The 19,674-nt window shown below is 41.9% G+C and overlaps 1 protein-coding gene and 1 long non-coding RNA gene across 7 annotated transcripts in view; one reads left to right on the plus strand and one right to left on the minus strand.

The window, feature by feature from the left end:
- The window catches only part of PCCA (propionyl-CoA carboxylase subunit alpha), a 387,356-nt gene that overhangs the window by 310,414 nt on the left and 57,268 nt on the right, over positions 1 to 19,674 (plus strand). The gene's annotated exons all lie outside the window — the stretch shown is intronic.
- The window catches only part of LOC144262817 (uncharacterized), a 69,156-nt gene continuing 52,725 nt past the window's right edge, over positions 3,244 to 19,674 (minus strand). The window contains exon 5 of the long non-coding RNA XR_013345642.1: positions 3,244 to 3,855. This is a non-coding gene — a long non-coding RNA (uncharacterized LOC144262817). The remainder of the gene's footprint in view (positions 3,856 to 19,674) is intronic.

Below are 19,674 nucleotides of genomic sequence, written 5' to 3' on the forward strand. Positions count from 1 at the left end.
TTGCAGGAAAAGATGTTGCTACATGGCTGGTCTGATAGTCTCACAGCAGGAAAAAATATTTATTGAGACTGTTGCATAAGAATACTAACACATCTTGGTCAGTTAATAGTAAAAAGTCAAAGCAGAGTTTAATCAAAACCCTATTTCTGAGCATCACCAAACTTCAGAAGGTACTGGTCAAATCCATGACGAGTGACATTCTTTTTTTTTTTTTTTTTTTTAAGTGGGATGCAAGTATGTGTTTTTATTATTGATTACTATTATTATTAATTTGTATTGCAGTAATTCCAGGAACCCCAGTGTTACACCAGTACCTCATTGTGCTATGGGCTGTACAAACACACAAGAAAAAGGCAGTCCGTACCCTAGAAAGCCTACAATCTTGATATGCTTTAGCTTTAAGATATTGAGAGAAAAACAAATAGAATATTAGTCATTTATTTAATTCTCTATTGCTGATGATTACTGTCTTAACTAAAACTAATATTGATTAGCTCACACTGCTTTATCAAATCTGCATCTGTTCAGAAAAACTAATAATTCTTTAACGAAAAAGGGAAAAAACCACCAGAATATGTTTTTGGAGATGGGGGGAAGAGAAGAAGAGCACTTAGGGTATGCCTACACTACGAAATTAGGTCGAATTTATAGAAGTCTGTTTTTTAGAAATCGGTTTTATATATTCGAGTGTGTGTGTCCCCACAGAAAATGCTCTAAGTGCATTAAGTGCATTAACTCGGCAGAGTGCTTCCACAGTACCTAGAGTCGACTTCCGGAGTGTTGCACTGTGGGTAGCTATCCCACAGTTCCCGCAGTCTCCGCTGCCCATTCGAATTCTGGGTTGAGATCCGAATGCCTGATGGGACTAAAACAATGTCGCGGGTGGTTCTGGGTACATATCGTCAGGCCCCCGTTCCCTCCCTCCCTCCGTGAAAGCAAGGGCAGACAATCGTTTTGCGCCTTTTTTCCTGAGTTAGCTGTGCAGACGCCATACCACGGCAAGCATGGAGCCCGCTCAAGTAACCGTCACCCTATGTCTCCTGGGTGCTGGCAGACGCGGTACTGCATTGCTACACAGCAGCATCAACCCCTTGCCTTGTGGCAGCAGACAGTACAGTACGACTGGTAGCCGTCATCGTCATGTCCGAGGTGCTCCTGGCCACGTCGGCTGGGAGCGCCTGGACAGACATGGGCGCAGGGACTAAATTTGGAGTGACTTGACCAGGTCATTCTCTTTAGTCCTGCAGTCAGTTCTATTGAACCATCTTATGGTGAGCAGGCAGGCGATACGGATTGCTAGCAGTCGTACTGTACCATCTTCTGCCGGGCAGGCATGAGATGTGGATGGCATGCAGTCCTTCTGCGCCGTCTGCTGCCAGCCAAAGATGTAAAAGATAGATGGAGTGGATCAAAACAAGAAATAGACCAGATTTGTTTTGTATTCACTTGCTTCCCCCCCCTCCCCTGTCTAGGGGACTCATTCCTCTAGGTCACACTCACAGGGAAGGTGCAGTGAGGTAAATCTAGCCATGTATCAATCAGAGGCCAGACTAACCTCCTTGTTCCAATAAGAACAATAACTTAGGTGCACCATTTCTTATTGGAACCCTCCGTGAAGTCCTGCCTGAAATACTCCTTGATGTAAAGCCACCCCCTTTGTTGATTTTAGCTCCCTGAAGCCAACCCTGTAAGCCGTGTCGTCAATCGCCCCTCCCTCCCTCAGAGCAATGGCAGACAATCGTTCCACGCCTTTTTTCTGAGCGGACACCATACCAAGGCAAGCATGGAGGCCGCTCAGCTCACTTTGGCAATTAGGAGCACATTAAACACCACACGCATTATCCAGCAGTATGTGCAGCACCAGAACCTGGCAGAGCGATACCGGGCGAGTGGGCGACGTCAGCACGGTCGCGTGAGTGATCAGGACATGGACACCGATTTCTCTGAAAGCATGGGCCCTGCCAATGCATGCATCATGGTGCTAATGGGGCAGGTTCATGCTGTGGAACGCCGATTCTGGGCTTGGGAAACAAGCACAGACTGGTGGGACCGCATAGTGTTGCAGGTCTGGGACAATTCCCAGTGGTTGCGAAACTTTCGCATGCGTTAGGGCACTTTCATGGAACTTTGTGACTTGCTTTCCCCTGCCCTGAAGCGCATGAATACCAAGATGAGAGCAGCCCTCACAGCTGAGAAGCGAGTGGTGATAGCCCTGTGGAAGCTTGCAGCGCCAGACAGCTACCGGTCAGTTGGGAATCAATTTGGAGTGGGCAAATCTACTGTGGGGGCTGCTGTGATGCAAGTAGCCCACGCAATCAAAGATCTGCTGATATCAAGGGTAGTGACCCTGGGAAGTGTGCAGGTTATAGTGGATGGCTTTGCTGCAATGGGATTCCCTAACTGTGGTGGGGCCATGGACGGAACCCATATCCCTATCTTGGCACCGGAGCACCAAGCCGCCGAGTACATAAACCGCAAGGGGTACTTTTCAATAGTGCTGCAAGCTCTGGTGGATCACAAGGGACGTTTCACCAACATCAACATGGGATGGCCGGGAAAGGTACATGACGCTCGCATCTTCAGGAACTCTGGTCTGTTTCAAAAGTTGCAGGAAGGGACTTTATTCCCAGACCAGAAAATAACTGTTGGGGATGTTGAAATGCCTATAGTTATCCTTGGGGACCCAGCCTACCCCTTAATGCCATGGCTCATGAAGCTGTACACAGGCAGCCTGGACAGTAGTCAGGAGCTGTTCAACTACAGGCTGAGCAAGTGCAGAATGGTGGTAGAATGTGCATTTGGACGTTTAAAGGCGCGCTGGCGCAGTTTACTGACTCGCTTAGACCTCAGCAAAACCAATATTCCCACTGTTATTACTGCTTGCTGTGTGCTCCACAATATCTGTGAGAGTAAGGGGGAGACGTTTATGGCGGGGTGGGAGGTTGAGGCAAATCGCCTGGCTGCTGGTTACTCGCAGCCAGACACCAGGGCGGTTAGAAGAGCACAGGAGGGCGCGGTACGCATTAGAGAAGCTTTGAAAACCAGTTTCATGACTGGCCAGGCTACGGTATGAAAGTTTTGTTTGTTTCTCCTTGATGAAACCCCCCGCCCCTTGGTTCACTCTACTTCCCTGTAAGCTAACCACCCTCCCCTCCTCCCTTCGATCACCGCTTGCAGAGGCAATAAAGTCATTGTTGCTTCACATTCATGCATCTTTATTCATTCATCACATAAATAGGGGGATGACTACCAAGGTAGCCCAGGAGGGGTGGTGGAGGAGGGAAGAAAAATGTCACACAGCACTTTAAGCACAACACTTTAAAAGTTTACAACTTTAAAATTTATTGAATGCCAGCCTTCTTTTTTTTGGGCAATCCTCTGTGGTGGAGTGACTGGTTGGCCGGTGGCCCCCCCACCGCGTTCTTGGGCGTCTGGGTGAGGACGCTATGGAACTTGGGGAGGAGGGCGGTTGGTTACACAGGGGCTGTAGTGGCAGTCTGTGCTCCAGCTGCCTTTGCTGCAGCTCAACCATACACTGGAGCATACTGGTTTGATCCTCCAGCAGCCTCAGCATTGAATCCTGCCTCCTCTCATCACGCTGCCACCACATTTGAGCTTCAGCCCTGTCTTCAGCCTGCCACTTACTCTCTTCAGCCCGCCACCTCTCCTCCTGGTCATTTTGTGCTTTCCTGCACTCTGACATTATTTGCCTCCACGCATTCGTCTGTGCTCTGTCAGTGTGGGAGGACAGCATGAGCTCAGAGAACATTTCATCTCGAGTGCGTTTTTTTTTCTTTCTAATCTTCACTAGCCTCTGGGAAGGAGAAGATCGTGTGATCATTGAAACACATGCAGCTGGTGGAGAAAAAAAAAGGGACAGCGGTGTTTAAAAAGACACATTTTATAAAACAGTGGCTACAGTCTTTCAGGGTAAACCTTGCTGTTAACATTACATCACATAGCACATGTGCTTTCGTTACAAGGTCGCATTTTGCCTCCCCCCACCGCGTGGCTACCCCCTCAACCCTCCTTAAGTTTCACGCGGCACTGCTTCGGGTCCCTGTTATGGCCTCTGTCCTTCATGCCCTGGGAGATTTTGACAAAGGTTTTGGCATTTCGAAAACTGGAACGGAGTTCTGATAGCACGGATTCCTCTCCCCATACAGGATAGCTCCTGGAGGCCAATACCGTCGAATTGTGTCCACAGTACCCCAAATTCGACCCAGCAAGGCTGATTTAAGCGCTAATCCACTTGTCAGGGGTGGAGTAAGGAAATGAATTTTAAGAGCCCTTTAAGTCGAAATAAAGGGCTTCATCGTGTGGACGGGTGCAGGTTTACATCGATTTAATGCTGCTAAATTCGACCTAAAGTCCTAGTGTAGACCAGGGCTTAGTGTGCACCGTCAGACACTTAATGTGGCTGACGTAATATAGACTAGTTTTAACGTGTTTCTTGTTGGTTGAACCTAAAGAGAGAATTTTAATTCATAGATTAGAGAAATGGTAATGGAGACAAACTTTTTTCTAAGTCTGCTTTCTAAGCTACATGTAGGATCTTTTCAGTGTTTGGAAGCAGAATTGATAATCCTTTGCTACAGAAGAGGTTAGCATCCCTGAGGTATAGTAGGTGAAAGTTGGAGGGATGCAGGGTGAGGTAAGAGAATTCTGGACATTCTCTCCTTTGCAGATTGGCTCTTTGCTCTGACTTCCCTTCTCCCTCAAAGTCCTCCCTATGGCTTGTCTCACTCTCCCTGTTGTCTATGCTCCTCTCCATTCTGCTCTCCTTATCACCTTCCTTCCCCACTCCTTTGCTCTTATTAACAAGTCCCCTCCTGCCTTCCCTGCACCCCAGCCTACTACTCAACAGAGAGGGGGAGAGATTAAAAAAAATCAGAACTGCCATGATGTTTGTCAGCTGTCACTCTGAACTATATTTCAGCCCTTTCCACTACCATGTATCTGAGTTTCTCTTCAGATTACAAGCTTTGGGCCAGTAACAGTATCTTCCTGTGTGTTGGTGCAGCATCTAGCACGGGGATGGGCTGATATGGATTAGTGCTTTTTGGGCATTGCTGTCATATCATTAATAATAACTAATAAAAATATAACTCCAAAGCAAGAAAAGAGGAGCCCTTTCTCCACTCCTGGAACCTCTTTTTGGGGACTCCAGTATGTATGCACTATCATGCCTGTTACTAAAAGAAAGAAGGATAATTAATGCATTATAAGGTTGGCAGTGGGTTTTTTTCCCTCATAACACTAACTGCTTGAAAGAAATATTTGGTGATATGATATTTAGATTTCTCAGTATCCTGCTTGCATATGCTATGCATCACTGTAGAAATTGGTTATAAAAACAATTTATATTTGATTTTAATATTTTCTATTGAGAGAGGAAAAATTAGCTTCAAGAATTCTCAGTTTCATACATATGCAAATTCATCATGAGTTTCAATGCTGACAAGCAGTGTGGTGCTACTTAGCACATGCCCCCTATACCTTTTCATCAGCGCATGTTTTTAGAACCAACTGATTGGGACCACAGTCATCCAACTTGTCACGAGGGCATCAGCTTAGATAAAATAATTCACTTGCTCCTGGTTTTTGATAAGAGATGAGTCTCAACTTCACTGAGCAAGCTGACAGACACTGAAGAGAAGCAGAGAATGCTTCTCTGTTAGAATCCTCATTGGCATCCCTTGTAGTTAGTTAACTGACAGGGGAATGTACACTTCAACAGAAAGACTTGCAATTAAAGAAAAGGCTTTAATATGAATCTTAAAGCATAATGTATAGTAAACTTGTAAAGATTTTCTGTTAAGGAGCAGCAAAGGTATTTGTTTCTCCTGTTTTAAAAGGGAAAATGGAAAAAGTCATGCTACTGTTTCCAAATTAAGTAGGGATCATGAGTTTGAATTCCACAGAGTTGACATAATTCAGAGGTTCTACGTGGGTCTTTAGTAATGTTTCCTTTTGCTGGACATGACTAGAAAGTCTTTGCTATTTGGGACTCTCTCTTCTGTTAGTTCATAGTGGCATTAGGCAGTTTATGTGTTGTTGTTATTACTAGCAGGAGTAGTATAACAGTAACACTGAGGAGCCCTAGTCGTGGACCAGGGCCCCATTGGGCTAGGTGCTGTACAAACACAGAATAAAAAAGGCCTGAGAAGCTTAAAATCTAAGTCTAAAACAAGAAACAACAGATGGATACAGACAGATGGGGGGAGTACAAGGAAACCAGGAGACAACTCTTTCTCAGTTGTCTCACAAGACATTGTTTTTTCTTTTTATCCAATAAGCCTAAGATTTTCAAAAATAGGAGATCTAAAGTGAGGCTCCTAACCCCTTATTTAGGCATGTGCCTGATTATCAAAAAGTGCTGAGCACCCATTATCTTCTGCTGACCTCAGTCGGAGCCGTTGGCTTCTCCGTACTTTTGAAATCAGGCAGGGACATAAATATAGATATAGGTGCCTAGCTTTAAGTTCTTCTTATTGAAAATCTTGGCAGAGATTATTACCTCACATAACTTTTGATATCGTATGTTACAACCCTGGTGAGTCCCCCTGGACCCAAACCTTGTATCCCACATGCTCTTGGGGCTGGCAGAGTTTAGGCACCATCTCTCTGTCTCTGGACCTCTAGGCACATACTCCAGGTGCAGACACTGTGTCTGATACCCTTCTTGGCAGAGGCAGTCCAGTTGCTCAGGCTCAGTGCTGGTTCTCCCAAGCCTCTCCAGAAGCTGGTGCACTCTCCTAGAGTTCCACCAAAGCTGTTGACCTTCTGGTTTACTGTGTCTTTCTTCTGGGACTATGGGACAGGGTAAACAAGCAACTCACAGACTCTGCAGAGGAATTTTTAAGCACAAGTACTTTTGCTCATAGAGAAAGCACAAGAGCAAAATCTATAGATCTGTGGAAAAAAAACACAACTGGCACACAAATCCCTTCTCTGGTGTCCTCACCACCTTTGGGGTTTGGCTGTCCTTTCAGGGGTCCCAGTACCCCCTCCTGTACCATCCCTCCCTCCTTTTCGGCCATCAGAGTCTCTGTCTCCCCTGTAACAAGCTCCCCTCAGATTGTTCAGAACCTTGTTAGGTTTCCCCATGTGTCTGTTTTTAACAGCAGGTCCTAACACCTTTTTCTTTCTTCCTTCTTTTCTGCTAGGGAGTTTCCATTGCTCCAACCCTATCCCCTGCAGGCAGTCTGGGAGAACGAGCTTCCTTTAACATCCCGATTGTTCTATCCGGGCTGAGCTGTTCAATGTTAGCAATTTTTCAGTTGTCCTGTACTGACTTCCAGACAGGGTTTGTGACATACGTGTCCAATCTTTGCTAGCAAATAGCTGCTTCAGTACACATTAATGGTTTGATTTTACAAACTCTGTGTATAACTTTATCAGAATTCATAGGTTTTACATAGACAAATTCACCAAACCATCACATCCTGTTACCTGGTTTATTGAATACTTTGTCATTTTGTGGACCTACAGTAAATCTGTGTACTAGTTATAGATTAAAGCTAGGAATACAAGAACATTCTCTTCAGTTTGTTTTTCCTGGTAATGGACTTGCATTGGTATGTGCTTACTTCTCAGACACCCTTCCTTTACCATTGCCGATGCTTATAAATTGTCGACTTTGAAACTTTTCAAGCAATGTTATAGTCAGTTTCTTTCCTCTGTCTTCTCTTTCTTGCATCCTTGCATGGTCCAAATAGCGGTCGAGAATGTGACGCTTCCATTGTATGACACTGTGACTCATGTTGCAATGGCAAATGTTTAATAACCTGCTTCTTTCACTATTACAGATCAGTCCAATTCTGAACATGCTTGTTTTTCAATATATAGCACTACTGAAACTTTAGATATGAAGGCCTGTGTGGACTTTCAAAAGTGATTTTGAAACCTGTGAAAGCTACAGATATTCTATCTAATGGGATGTGTAGAAAGTATTAATAGCAAGGAAAAAATGTCTCACACACTTTAATCTTGCAAACTTTACCTTGGTTTTCCACAGTTCTTTTTTGGTTTGTTTGTTTTCACAAAGTACCTCTAATTGAGTTTTGCCCTCATCAAGAGTCAAAGCTTGCTCCTCCAGAGTAAGCAGTGGGTATGGTCTCTAGAGTCTGAAGATCACTCGGGATCCTTGCTAATCTGAACTGAATTCCTCTGAAATCATAGCAATCATGGGAATCACTCTTTTTCTTTACCCTGGCTCCAGAGCACTTGGCAGCATTGCTCCAGTGTGACTTCTGGCAGGGGAGTTACACAGTGCAAAAGGGACTCCAGGGAAAAGTTAATAATTGCCTCAGGAAACGTTATTTTTTTGTGTATTCCTTTTGAATATGATGGTGAGCATCCTCTGGCCTACGTCTCTCCACAAAATGGCCCTGGTTGCTACCAAGAGAAAGGAGTGATCACCACACAGAGATTTCCCTTTGTCACACTGAATAGTTTTAAAGAGTAATAACATATTAAAATATACGTTGGAGTTGGGATTTTTAAACGTGCTTAAGTAATTTCAGAATACAAGTCTCCCTGAATGTCAATTGGACTTTGTTCCTAAGTCACTTAGACACTTGAAAATCCCAACTGAAATCTCAAAAAAGTAAATAAAAAATGTATTTTTTGCATTTAGTTGTCTGTTTTAAAAAAACAAACAATCAAAAAATCCACAAGAAATTACTTCTGTTTATCAGCTGTAACATTTAAATAGTCCCATTTCTCTTTGAAGCTCATGCCTTCAGAGATGGGCAAGTTCCCACGTTTGTTGCTGCAGTTGACTCCTGAAAAGTTAGGTTACCAATGTAAAGCAGTACGTCTCCTTGGATTGGGGTGACTATCTTCTGTAGTGGCAAAAAAAAAGAAAAGAAACTTAAACCAAGATTTTAATAAATGGGTTTACTGCAGTTAGGTACCTAAAGTCTTATTTAGGCTACTGAATAAGTGGCCTGACTTTTAAAAGTGCTGAGTACTGATTAGCTCCCATTGATTTCAGTTGTGTGCAGCTGCTGGGTGCCCAGTGCTCTTTGAAAATCAGGCCACTTGCTTAGGTACCTAAATAAGGGCTTAAGAACCTAACTAGCACCCAATTATTTAAATCTTGGCCGATGTTTTTAAATGAAAGCTTAAAATTTCCAGTGAGAATAAACAATGATGGCATTTGTACGGTGGATTGCACTATAGTACTTGAATATCTCAAATGATACCATTTGCCTCCCAGGAAAACGAACAGAACTTTGTAACTTTCTCTGTATTTTGCTTGAAACATTTAGACTGCCTCTTATTCAGCTTGTTGATACTTTCTGCAGCAAGGACAAGGGTTTAGACTTGGTGGCTGCTTGAAGGATAAGTTAACAGGTTACCAAAGGTAGTTCAATTATTTTCCTGTGGGTGGATTAAGACCTACAAGTAGTGATTGAATACTGCCGTATTAAGATAATTACATCATGGTGAATGTTGAGCCTTTCTTTTCTGAGAAAGATTGCTGCTGCCAAAAAACCAAACATATGTGTAGCCTGCATTTTTAAAACAGCTTTTTGATGGCTGTAGCTTTGGCATTTACCCAAGAGCTGTTTAGGAGATATTAATTTATATGGCTGAGAAGCTTAACCAGGGATCTTAATGAAACAAAGGCATGATGAAGTTAGTAAAGCTAATTTAAGTCTCAGAATGTACATTTTAAATTAAGTTTTTATTGATAATAAATATACTTTGTTTCTCATTAGTCTTCTAAGCTTCAGTGATAATATCTGTAAAGTAAACATGTTTTACCAAGATTTAACATTAAGAATGCTATTAATATGACCCTTGGTACAGCAGCACAATTAGATTTCAAAGTGAGCATTTAAGATGTAACAGCGATTAATGACAACCATCGAAAACAATTTTGAACTCCATCGGTTTAACTCAGGAGGGTAAACTTAATATGATAATATATCTAGTTGAATTGTATCAGCTTAGCAGGAAAGTATGCAAATATGTGACCCTTACCTAGCATCTAAATGGATGCTGTGCTGATAGATTTATCAGTTCCATTAAAGAACTTTAGGGAACTTTGGAATTTCAGCAATTGTTCCCTTGGAGGCTGAAAACCAAACCTGATCTCATACTGGGACCATTCTGGTCTGCATATTTCCATAATTTGCCTTTGCTACTAATATGACAGCAAGACGCAAATAACTGTTTCTAATAATATCAAATAGAGTTGTGGAGGACAGCATTTTAATGTAGTAAAAGACCTCCCCGTGGGGTTGTTATTGCCATTGTAGAACAGCAGTTACACAGTTGCAACAATAGTCTCTTAATTGATTCGTTTAATTAGCAAGAGATGAAGCTTGTGTTCCATCTTGTCTTCTGATATCGTGGGGGCAGCTACAGAAAGAATTCTTTGCATTTCTCATACTTTATACTCAGGTATAAGTACACTTAATGAAAAGTTCCAAATGCACTTTTCTGCAGAGGCAATGTTTGAATGTTTTATGCATTTAAAGCTTTGTCTTATGATTTTTATGATTTAAGAACTGCTTCAACCTTGGAGTCTAGGAATAGAATTTATGACAAAGCATTGATGTATTAGAAGTGGGAATTTGTAATCCAGATTTGCTTGCATTTCTAACCTAAATATTCAAGTCTAAGAATTATAGGAATAATGGATCATTGTAGTAACAGTTCACTAGATTTAGTCTGGAAGAAATAAGGTCAGATTAGTGAAACTGGCCATCTGCCTTGTGCCAGCTTTTTAGTGGTATTTTTATTCCCCCTCTGGATAGACAATGAATTTACATGACCACATGGTATAGTCGGTAGCATGTGTGAGAAAAGAGATTCTCTTTGGGCTTGATTATAAACAAGAATATGATACAGTGTTTGCTTCTGGGAAATGAAATAACTTTTTATTCAGTATGTTTTAAAGGCATGTAAAATAAAATAAGTATATTTAGTTTTAATTTGATTTTCCTTTCCTCTTAGCTTAGTTTTGTCTTCTGTTCAAGGTTATTCTTCCTTATGGAGGGAAAATATTTCTAAGAACAAGACACGCTTCTTGTTAAATGCTAATTTAAAAAATGAAGGTTACATTGGCTTACTTCCATTGTCATCATACTGACCTAAAATAAAGGAGCTCTGTCTTATAAGTCTAAAGTAAATCACAACAGGGAACGAAAAATTCATCCCTGTGCTCAGAAGATTTCAGAGCTGTCTCATCCTGTTTTCTATAACACTGTTACGAGTGGGTGCTGTGGCACAGGAGATGCCATCAAATTAGGAAGCACTGTGCAGCTTGGTGTAACTCAAGGTAGCAAAGGGATAGTGTGGTGTTGAATGGGCTGTCTTTTTGAGGGACTGTAAATGAAGAGCCGGCTCACTTACAATCATTAAGGTTCCCATGGCAATTTGCACAAGCCCCATAGCACTTTGCATTCTCCGTGTCTTAGCCAAATTCCACTTTGTGTAATTACCTTCTGTCTACATAAATTCCCACCGCAGTTTCAGCTGTATTTGGTATTCTACACTTCCTGTCCTAAACAGTTGTGGTGCTGCTGTGCACTGTCAACAGGTGCTGTGGCTGTATTTCAAGTGTGGGTGAAGTGATTCCTGTACAGTTCTTTAATGAATTGTTTGCTCCCATTGCCATAGTGTCTGTGACATAAAACAAGACACTAAATTAAAGTGGTCACGACAGAGAGCACAAATAGCCTAACTTCTCAATTTCGCTAGCCGATCATAAAGAAAGTCTTCCAAGGGATGATCTATAGGCAGACAAATCTTTGACCAGAAAGCTTAACCTTGAACAATATGCCATGAAGGTCAGTAGACTTGGGTTCTGGTGGACTACTAGAGGGAGTGAAGTAGACAATCAGGAACCTTCCTGTGAAAACATTCTGCTTCCACATCTCAGTAGCGTGTATATCAAGGGGCTATGAGCTGAACTGTCTCTAGTGATCTCTACCATTGCAATCGGGAAAGGTACATAGGAAGAGAGGCCATCTCTAAAGTATCCACATCCCAAATCTTAAATCAAACTGAAAACCTTGCATCGCACCTTGAAGCAGATGGGAAATCAGTACGGAACTCTGAATACAGCTGTAATGTGGCTGTGTACTCCTTTAGAGCAACTAGAAAATTCATCCATTTCTACAGTTCAAACCCTTGTCCACACTTGGTTGTCTCTCACCTTGACTATTACAGCTGCTGCCTCGTCCTCCTTTGCTGATTTCATCTCAGCTCTGCTGCTGCTAAAATAATCTCTTCCTGTTGCTCTGATTTCTCTCTTCTCTCTGAATTGGCTCACTGCCGTTTATGTGAAGTTCAGTTTTGTCTTCCTTTTCAAGGCCCTGCATTACTTTGTCTTACCCATGTCACATTTCCTCCTGTTTGACTTCTAAACATCCTTTTGTTCAATCTTTCTTCCACACTTGTCTCCACAGCTAGTTCCATCATACCTCGGTGCTCAGACTCTCACTTTTCTTATGTGCCAGTCAACCTCTTTCTCTTCCTCCAAGTTTCTTTTAGAAACATACTTTTTCCCAGAGGGCTTATCACTGATGGTCTCTTCAAGATATCATCTTTGATCTGAGTTTACACCATCAGCAGCTGGCTTATGTGCTCATTGTATCATTCTCCCTCAGGTCCCTCTGATGGGGCTGTGAAAAAAGGAGCAGGAAAAAAATGCACTAAAGAGAGGATGAAAAATTGAGCAGCTTGGATGGAGCAAAGGTAATGAATTAAAAGATGGTGGCAGAGAAATAGGCAGGAGCTTGGTTGGGCTGCACATTGAAGGCATGGACAAGGAGCATAGATTTGATGTAGAAGTTGAGGGAAAGCCATTGAAGGGAATGGACATGGTAAGGTAGACAGTTGTCTGTGGTAGCATTTAAGAGAAATGGAAATGTAAGGAATGACAAGGTGAGAGACCAGAGAGGAGTTTGTAGTAGTTGAGGTGAGAAATAATCAGTGCTGAAAAAACTGAGGGGGGGGGGAGAATAGAAAGAAAGAGATGTTTGGAACTGTTGTAGAAATGTATTGAGCGAGTCAGTATGGAGGGAGAAGGAGAGGGCACTATGGTTCTGAGTAGAGAAACAGACTGGACTGTGAAATTGCCAATGTCCCCTTGTGATATAATTGTGGACACAGATGAGCAAAACTAATTGCTCTAAACTTAGCAACTCACTGCAGCAAAATATATTTAAAACTACATTTTCATTGCTGTAACAGGTCTCTCAGGAACCTCTGTTTCTCTGAAGATCAGTCAATCTGCCTACCCTGCAGCAAATAAGTACTGGCACAAGTAGGCAATCCACCTCTTCAGTTTATTCTTTCCCTGAAATATTTATAGCCATTGACCCTCAGAAGTAAATGGCTACGAAGGAGGTGAAGGGCAGAGCAGTTGTGGTAGATCCTGTAGAGCACAGGAAGTATCATGCTTGTGTGACGATCCTTCAAACACCAGTCCTTAGTTTTGGCGAGATGCCATATTTGCAGCATGCACAGGAAGTATTATCATAGCAAATTGTGTTATGAGCAACAGAGCCACAACAAGGTCCTTCCTGTGTCTGGTGGTGGTTTGATTTGGGAGGAGAAGAGAGGAGAGAGGTCAGGACAATGGGAATGGAAGGGGAAAGTCCACACTGTCCAGTGAAAACAAATTGCCTAGGTGGGTGCCCAAGTGCTTCAGTGCAAAGGATATGGTAAAACTAGCTGGAGTACAGCAAGATTCCGTCAGCGCTGCAAAGTCCAGTTTCTACTAATGCTGTCCTGGCCCACCCAGCTCCCCCCCTCACCTCATTCCAGTCCCTCCTAAAGAGTCATTTTTTCTGTAATACTCTCACATGCTAACTCTGAAAAACGCTTTCTTTGTGCCAATGTTATAAGAGGGGGGAAAAAGTGATATCAGAATTTAAAAATATCTAAGTTAATATCCTGTTATCGGTCTCCCAGTGCTTAAGATCCTCAGGACAGGACTTTTGTTTGTATCTTGCAAGCACCAAGCATAATTGATGCTCAAAAAATAATGCATTATAGAAGTGTGCTGGGAATCCTCCTTCCCTCTTCAGAATTAGGAGATCAACAAGCTATGCAATCAAATGTAGTCTGTGCCAAAGCCAGGTCTGCACCACTCTTTGACAAGGGTGAAGGAGATCAGAGACATCTAGATACTCTGAGAGGTGTCTTGCAGCCAGCTTGCCTACAATCTTACTCAAAACGGGAAATATGAAATCAAGCTATAGTTGGCCAGATTATCAATCTCATAAGATGGCTTTGTGAAGCAGAGGCTGCACTGATCCTTCCCTCAAAGCACTAGGCCGCCTGGCCTCTCTAAGAGAGGCATTTACACTCCCCGCCACCAAAGAGTTATTTGCCCACAGCCATACAGTGAGTCCATGCTATTGGGATTAGAACTCTGGAGTTTCATGGTTCCCAGTTGAGTCCTTTTGATCACGCAACGGCAAATATAGCAAACCTAGGTGCAATGAGCGACATCCATGGTAAATTTGCAGCCTTAAAAAGGCAAGAGAGAAGTAATCTCAAAAACGTATTTAGGAATTATAAGCATATTAATTCATATGGAAAGAAGGGATTCATGAAGGCATTATAGAAGAGCAACATATATGGAGAGACTAAGTTTCAGTATTTTTAGCTTGAGGTAGTGTTGAGTTCATTTGAAAAGCAGAAAGAGTGTAAAGAAGAGAAAGCAACTTTTACAAGAACTCATACTGGTACACCAACAGTATCCTGAATGAGGAGAGATCAGAACCTTTGGTTTTAATCCAGGAGGAGTTGGAGACCCAAGCTAGAATAATATACATGCAGCAGAATATAACTGCAAGGTATTGCACATATTTGAAGATCAAGAGAATTGACAGGTTGATACTGCTTAACCTGTCAAAATCCAGCTGGAAGGTGGTGATGGAAGCTGTAGAGAAGGTTAAGAAGAGATTAGCACCAGAGATAAATGGAATTCTTGAAATAATCCACCATTAGTGCTCTGAAGAAATAAAGGTTTAAAGAAATATCGGTAGGGTGCCTAGAGAACAGCAAAGATCTTAGACGCAAAGTGTCAGGCAAATAGAATCGCTATCCAAAATAGAGGGCAATTTTTCCTCAGTGGAAACTTTAAATTTGTGTCCTTGTTAAAAGGAAAATGCTTAAATTCAGTGGTAGTACATAATATCACCATTTTTCATCTGGGAATGCTAGACAAACTATTGTAGGAAGAAAAACTGCATGAATGCCAGGGTCATAGAAGCATGCTTCAATAACATAGAAGCGCGTTGAGAGGGTAAGCAGAAGAAAAAGAACAGCAAGGTAATGTAATTTGATCATCTAAGATGTCAGTTTTTCAATCGTTCATTTCTTGCTCTTTGTTATCCTCCAACATTTGTACCTTGCTTTTTTCAATGTAAGATTCACCATTTAATTATTTGCTACAATACAGCAGAAGCTCAGTGTTTAAAATGAGAACTATGCATCAGATACTGTTTTTCAACTTAATCCTGGAAAATTTGATGGGAAGGCAAAAGGAACCAGGCATCAGTGATTTCCCTAAAATTCAAGAATGATGTTTTCACAAAAACATTACTGAACAATTTGGCGTCAGTAGCCAGTTTACCAAGAGTAAATGTAATATACATGAAAATTACATCAGATTGTGGAAGAGGCTGCTTTAGTTAAGCTTGTATAAGGCCTGGTCTACTCCAAGGAAGTTTCCCAAAAGTTGTAATCAGTTTTAAAACTGGTTTTAAACCTAGTAGAAGATGTATTGTAGAACTGGCTCCAGGGGGCATGAACCAGCTTCAAAACCACTCTTAGAACAGAGGGAATGCTGGGAGTCTGTCCAAAGATAGGGAGAAACAAGACTGCTACTCCACTTCCTCATTTCTTCTTTCTGGCTTTGTTCATGGTATATTCAGTCTCCTGTGCGTACTGGCTGTCCTAGAATTACGATGGAAATGGCGTTGAGCCAGTGCCAGTCATTAATTCAGGTGTCTTATCCAAAATCAAATCCAGAATGGCACTCTCTTTGTTGACAGATGATCCTGCATTTATCAGCATCACTAATACTGTAATGTTAGTGTTCTTGGGTGATGCCTTTGCATCCCAATGATAATAGTGATCTGGGAGAGTGTGAGACAGTAGTTCCTAGTTCCCATGAAGGGGCTGGGTCTCCCTTTCCCCTGATGCTAGGGGTCTGACAGTGTTGTGCTGTCCTTTCATCCAGGTTTGCCTGGTGGCTTTTTGTAAATGTGCAACTGATGTACGGATGTGATGAAGTGTTTGGAATGGTGGGGCAAAGGGACATGAATGTCCATAGCAGACTCAGTTAGGAGTTTCCTCTTTCACTTTTGTCTTCTGCTTGCAGTTCTGGGTGATCTGCAGTGGTATTACCAGCCATTGTGGTGATGTCACCTACCACTCTGTTGGAGTTGGGTGCTGATGTCACTGCCTGGGGCTTGAACGATAGGCCTCCCAGCTCATTTGGCTAGCTGGGGTGATAAGCAATGGAGGATCTGAGCAGCTCCTTCAGTGCCACTCCATGGAGAGGAGCAGAGTGAACTCCCACTGGCTTTAGCTGCCTAGAGTACTGCTGTGTGAGCAGGATGTAGGAGAACTGTGAAACCCCTACTGGCTGGTGTAGGGAAGGAGGAGTAGAGAGGCTCCTGCAGCTCCTTTCCCTAGGAGAAATCTAGATGAGCAAAATATAAATACCTGAGTTGCAATTCAGACTGGATGCTGTGGCTACCACCTGTTTTCATACAGAGTAAAGTAGCATAGGAATCTTTAATTTGAGGTAGTCAGGTCCTGGTTTAATATACAGCATGAAAGTTGAATAGTGTATTTCAGTTCTTGATTTAAATGTAGAGGGATGGATTTTCAAGTGCACTAAGGTTTAATTGCACCCCAGATATGGCTAGTAGAGAACTCCCCCTGCATAGAGGAGTTCTCCACCAGTATAGCCACCTCCTGCACCAGCTGTGTGTCATCCCCCAACACTCCCAGGGTAAGGTGAGAGAAGGGGCTTAAAGCATGGGATGTGGTGGGGCAGGGTTCCATTGTGTCCTGTTCTCCATTGGTGTGAATTTGAGCAGCCTCCCAGAGCTGAGCCCAGAAACTTGTACAGAGCAAATTAGCATTTTTATTTAAAGAAAAGGAGTACTTGTGGCACCTTAGAGACTAACCAATTTATTTGAGCATGAGCTTTCGTGAGCTACAGCTCACTTCATCAGATACATACCGTGGAAACTGCAGCAGACTTTATATATACACAGAGAATATGAAACAATACTTCCTCCCACCCCACTGTCCTGCTGGTAATAGCTTATCTAAAGTAATCGTCAGGTTAGGCCTAACCTGACGATTACTTTAGATAAGCTATTACCAGCAGGACAGTGGGGTGGGAGGAAGTATTGTTTCATATTCTCTGTGTATATATAAAGTCTGCTGCAGTTTCCACGGTATGTATCTGATGAAGTGAGCTGTAGCTCACGAAAGCTCATGCTCAAATAAATTGGTTAGTCTCTAAGGTGCCACAAGTACTCCTTTTCTTTTTGCGAATACAGACTAACACGGCTGTTACTCTGAAACCTGTCATTTTTATTTAGTGTCAAGATTTCCTGATGTAATGGACGACCAAGACTGGCTTTAAAATAGTTACCCTTAATATTGTTCTCCCTCCCCCTCATTCTTTCATATTTGAAGGCTCCATTAGTGTCCATAACAGTGAGGGAGTAAAGCAGATGGTAAACATTTTTACCACAGAACACCAACAGTGAACACCATATCACAGATTTATAGTCTCTGTACTGTGCTTGCTCAGCTGTACATAATCACTCTCATTTCCTTCCCTCGGGTTTCTGGTCTGCTTAGGGAGACTTCACCAGCAAGTTCAGTGAAATCTCATTGACATCACTCAGCTATTGCTCAGTTCACATGCGTGCCGCTCTGTGGAGCTAGAGGCTCCATGTTAGAGAGAGTATACATTGCTTCATGGGGCATTCTTTGACTGCTGAAAATGCAGACTCACTATGCTTACTGTAGTACATTTAAACATTTTGGAGAAGGAACTGTGCCTGCTTTTGGGCTTGTACTGAACCTAAGGTAATGGGGCCTTTCAATGCTACCATAATATGAACAATAATAATCCTAGGGAATTGAGTTAAGCCTGCCCTCCTGAGCTTTGTGGGCCAGCTGCCATGGAGGAGGCTACAGTAGATTTATTACAGCTCATGGAATATTTTTAAAGTTTGTTTTCTTCCTGAGTGTGTTAATAAAATTGTGCAAGGTGTGATTAAGGGTTTTAACTCTATATTTAGTTCAAAGAAATCTACACTTTGAACAGAGTAATTTTATTTATTAAATGTAATATTATGAACCTTAAATAGATGCGAGTTTACCATTTCATTTATTTGTTTAGCAACAACAAAATAACAAATGTCGGATGTGTCCATCTAAAATGCAATTAATCATCTTCTTTATCTGAGTATAAAAGATAATTTCTGATGTATGTTTCATGTCCATGTTATATGCCTAAAATGTAATTGTTTCATTATTTTAATAAATAATCATTATTACCATATACCACATCAGGCAACTATTGTGGTTTGTTGCTGTTCTGGCTTTTCCCCCCCCCTTAATCCCAGTTCTTGGTTACTGGCAAAAGCATTCAAAGGGTTTTTGCTTGTCAAATGGAGAAGATCAAAACTGTCTGAATTTCTAGCCAAGTTCATGTTCTCTGGAGCAGCATTTCATTTACTGGACAGAGAATATGATGTGTAGTAACAAAAAAACTCTGGCTAAGTTCACTTGAACAATCTGAACTTAAAGAAGAAATAGCAAAACAAATACTTTTTAATTCTTGTGCCTTTTATATTTACATTGGCATCGTCTTCCTCAGATAAAACATTTTGATATTAAGCAGTTCCTCTAATTTTACTGGGTTCTGTTTCTTTTTATGGTAACACACACTGTGCAGGAAGGTCATTATACTGAGAAAAAAAGGTGACAGCATAAAAGAGAAAGTTAACATTGCACATGTTGTCTTTGTTTATGGGGTTCCTGGAATGTGTTGAGAATCAAGCCAAGTGATGGCTTAAATTGTTCTTTACAATATGCTGGACAGCTTCTTCATAGGTTCCTCCAATCACAGGTACTTCTTGAAAATGCAGATGGTAAAAATATCAGTAAAAAGTATCTAGCATGTTTCTTTTATATGTTAGCCCATATAAAGAAAAGTTAAACCATTTCTAAAGACCACCTACAGTACTTGTATTCCTACAGTGTGAGGGATATGATTGACATTACATTTAATTAACCACAATTCTCCATTGTAAAAACATTGAAATGACTATTAAAACATGTTTAGGTCTGTGAGTGCATGCTCTGGTCCCAGACGAGCCACAGGGCAGCCTTGAGTAGGGTGTAAAAAAAAACTATAGGTGTTTTTTTTTACACCCCTCCTGAGCAGGGATTCCCTAAAGCAGTCTTAGTAGGCCCCTCAGGCCTCTCCCAAGCAGCCCAGCCAACCTTTTTACAAACAAGCAAAGAAAAATACTCTCAAAATAAACCCAGTAGTCCTAGGCCTGGCCTACCTTGGTCTGGCAGTCTACTTTCTCTGTAGAAATCCTGAGCTGATCCTTTCCCTCAAGGAGCAACAGATAAGATGTGTTATCTCTG

This window comes from Eretmochelys imbricata, chromosome 1 (genome assembly GCF_965152235.1).
Source record: "Eretmochelys imbricata isolate rEreImb1 chromosome 1, rEreImb1.hap1, whole genome shotgun sequence".
NCBI lineage: Eukaryota > Metazoa > Chordata > Testudines > Cheloniidae > Eretmochelys > Eretmochelys imbricata.